A 4,231-nucleotide genomic window follows, 5' to 3' on the forward strand; every position below is an offset into this window, starting at 1 on the left:
CTCCCTCCATACCCTGGTAACCACTATTCTACTTTCTTTTTCTAGGAATTTGACTATTCTAGGTCCTTCATAAAAATGGACTCACAATATTTGTCCTTTTATGTGTGGCTTGTCTCATGTAGCATACATTTTCAATGTTCATCCGTGTTGTAGTATGTATCAGAATGTCATTCCTTCTTTTTTTTTTTTTAAGATTTATTTATTTATTTATTTGACAGAGATAGAGACAGCCAGCGAGAGAGAGAACACAAGCACGGGGAGTAGGAGAGGAAGAAACAGGCTCATAGCAGAGGAGCCTGATGTGGGGCTCGATCCCATAACGCCAGGATCATGCCCGGAGCCGAAGGCAGATGCCCAACAACTCTGCCACCCAGGCGCCCCCAGAATGTCATTCCTTCTTAAGGCTGAATAATATTTCAGCTCCGCCTGATGTGGGGCTTGATCTCACGACCTTGAGATCATGACCTGAGCTGAAATCAAGAGTCTAACCCTTCACCGACTGAGCCACCTAGACGCCCCTCAGTTTCCTTATTTTAAAAAGTCGTAATAATAATAACGATTCTTTCATATAATGAATACTTAATGATTCCTACTCAGTGCCAGGCATTCTTATAGAAGATAGGATAAAAATGAACAGAGAAATAAATCTATGCCCTCATGAAGCTTACATTCTATGGTGTGAGAGCTGAAACAGAAATAATTCTCAATTCATGGTTAAATAATACTAGGAAATGGTGCTTATTTATCAAGACTAATAGTTCATTTACCAAGTCCTATGAGATTCTCTTTTTGCTTTTCCCAGTAAAGTCATCTGGTGCTCTACCATTTGGTCTAGGCTAATGGGTCATGAATTGCCCACTTCTAGCCAATTCACCACCTTGCAATATCATATTTGACATCACCTAGCCCAGGCCCTGAACCTTTATAAATAGTCTTTAATTTTTCATTTTTAAATACTACTAAGATTCTGTCAAGGTGGTCTGCTCCCCTACTGCATTAAATCTAATAAATTTGACTCGACCACCTGGTTTTTCTGGCTGTTGTTTGGGCAGTCAATGGGGGTTACAAACAATAAACAACAAACTATAGAGTTTTTATAAAGAGATGAGGTGAGAGAGCTAATGGGAAGGGGGCCTTGCAGGGCGTATTATTTGACTTATTTGACTTTACTCCGAGTAAGAATGAGAAGCAGTTGGAACTTTTGGGCCAGAGAAGTGGCATGATCAGATTTATCATTTAACAAGATGTTTCTGGCACCAGCATGGAGCAATTAGTGAAGCGAAGGAGGATGCCAGACCACTTAGGAGTCTCAGGCTAGGGGGTAGGAATGGACTTGTCAAAGGTAATTGGACTATTTTTTCTGATGTGGAACCCACAGAATTTGTTGATGGATTAGATGGGAATATGCAAGAAAGAATTACACTTACAGGATGTCATGAGCTTTCAATGCCATGATGCTTGTCACTTGTCAACAGCAACCTCTCTGGGGATTTACACACACTTCTTATGCCTGGAGCCATGTTGCCTTGCTCTTGTCATTTGGAAAACTGAGATGTCACTTCCTCTGGGGCTTCTTTCCTGATGCATACTGATACTGCCCCTTACTTGTTTCTGTCCCCCTGCAGACTGTCCTCCCTATGAGCTGGCTTCATCTTCATCTTCCTTGTTCATTATTGAACACACTGCACCCAGTACAAAGTCTGCAATATAGTCAACACTCAGCCCAAACTTGACTATTATTTACAGCTTAATAATCATCTGCCATGGGGCTCCTGGGTAGTTCAGTCGGTTAAGCTTCTGACTTCAGCTCAGGTCATGATTTCAGGGTCCTGGGATCAAGCATTATTCGGGACTTGAATGGGGAGTATGCTTCTCCCTCTCCCTCTGCCCCTCTCTGACGCGTGCTTTCTCTCTCTCTCAAATAGATAAAATCTTTAAAAAAATAATTAAAAATAAAAAAAAATCTACCATGGGGAAAAAAGGTGGTTCCTTTATCTCAAAAATGGAGTTTGGAGATTCACTCACTTACATTGAAAAGCCAGGGACAAATATCTCTCAATCATGGCTAGCTGTGGGTGAACGTGCAAAGTAGCAAAAGCATCATGGATTTTTTGCACTAACTGATTTAAAACATGTTATTTGTCTTAATTATTGAGTTTTTTGGTGTCCCTGGGAAATTACTCTTTGTTTTTGTTTTGTATTTTTGTGCCTAGGGAAAGTGCCTCTCCCTCCTCACCTTAGCCCTGACCCTGCTGGAGAGGCAGGTAGGTGATAAGGGAAGCAGTGTGGGATGTGGGTCTAAGGCATGATATCTTTCTGAGTGTTACAGGAGGAGTTTTGAAGACAGAGTCCTGGAGGTCCCAAGCTGGGCTTGTCAGTCTCTTAGGGTGGCCATAATGAAGAACCACAGACTGGGGGGGTTGAAAAACAGCCATTTATTCTCTCACAGTACTGGAGGCTGGAGGTCGGAGACCAGGTGCCCACAGGGTTGGATTCTGGCTAGTAGACAACTCTCTTCTCTCTGTGTTTTCATGGATTCTTCTCTGTGTGCTTGGAAAGAGAGGGATCTTTAATGTCTTAGGGCCCCACCCTTAGACCCCATTTGATCTTAATTATCTCTCTAAAGACTGTATCTCCAAATACACTCACTTTAGGGGTTAGGGCTTCAACATATAAGTCTTGGAGGACATAACTCATAACAGTGGGTGCCCTGCCTCCATCCACATCATGCTGCCTGTGGTGGCAATTTGGCACTAGAAGACCGATGGATCAGGTTTTGAATTTTGGCTCTCTCTCTACTTAGCTGTGTGGTCTTGGGCTAATTATTTACCTATCTGAAACACAGCCACCCCATCTTTAAAACAGGTGGATATTTCTTATCTCATGAGGAGAAAAAGAGGCTAATCTGAGATACACACACACTCACACTTTGTACACAATTCACAGTATAAACATTAGGTTCCATCCCTTTGGCAAACCAGTTGGAATTCAGGAAATAGAAACTGGCACTGTAATTAAGTTAAGCAGTTCTGCTCATCACCTTTAGGTAGCCAGAGGGGGACAAGAGTAGCATTACGCAGAGACTATCTACTATTTTTCTGAATTTTAGTGGCTGCACACCCTTACTACACAGTTTTAGATCTTCAAGCAGGCATTGGTCAAGAGTCCAGGACCCCACAGATATCTGTAGGTCCAGTAGGAACCTTTCTAATGCAGCCAAATAGGAGAGAAAAGTGCCGAGTCATGGATTTGTTTCCTTCTGAGTCTGTGTGGTTCTTATCATGTTCAGGAAACATTAGCACACCCAGCTATTAATAATGGTGATGAAATGAAGTTTCTGACTAAATCTGGGGTGGAGGTAAGGGTCACCTGCCCAGCTAAACTACACTTCTATCTGTTCAGGAAGGAAGGGACCTATCTGAAGGCATGCTGTTAAGATAGGAATGTACATTCTGAAAACCCTCAACTTCACGCAACAGGGCAACCAGAGCCTCCTAAAGGTCATGGTTGAGGGGGAGGTGTGGATGTTGTCATTGGCAGATTTTCTCACCCATTTCCAAAATCCTTAGTAGGCAAAGAGTCCAGATAAAGACACAGTATCTAAGGCCTTATGAAGAGTGGGATGATGGTCCTTGTCATATTGCAGGATGAAGTATTTGTTTAAATTAATAGAGGACTATACTTACACCCTCAAAATGGATGAAATATTTTCCCTGAGAAACTTGCTCTAATTATTTGTTCCTTTCTCACCCTCCTTTATAAAAGAGTTTATTTATTTATTTTTAGAGAGAGAGCATGAGAGAGAACGTGAGTGGAGCAGTGGCCGGGGGGCGGGCACATGTGGGGAGGAGGAGCAGAGGGGAAGAGAGAGGGAGAGAAAGAAAATCTCAAGCAGACTCCACACTGAGCACAGAGCCCAACTCTCGGCTTGATCCCATGATGCTGAGATCATGACTTGAGCTGAAACCAAGAGTTGGATGCTTAACTGGCTGAGCCACCCAGGCACCCCTTCCCCCCGCCCCCACCATTTTCTTGTTAAAGCATGAGATTTCACAGATGAAAGACCATCCCTTTCTGTACTCCTTCTCCTGCTCTCTCTACATCCCCTCAATGGGCCTAACCAGTGTTGACAAGCAGGAGTAGTGTCAGATAATGATTTCTGTTTGGTACCTAGAACCTTCTGGAATTTATAGCTATCAGAGTGAATCACAAGAGAGACTTTGATTCTATT

The sequence above is a fragment of the Ailuropoda melanoleuca genome, unplaced genomic scaffold (assembly GCF_002007445.2).
Source record: "Ailuropoda melanoleuca isolate Jingjing unplaced genomic scaffold, ASM200744v2 unplaced-scaffold11384, whole genome shotgun sequence".
NCBI classification, from domain to species: Eukaryota; Metazoa; Chordata; class Mammalia; order Carnivora; family Ursidae; genus Ailuropoda; species Ailuropoda melanoleuca.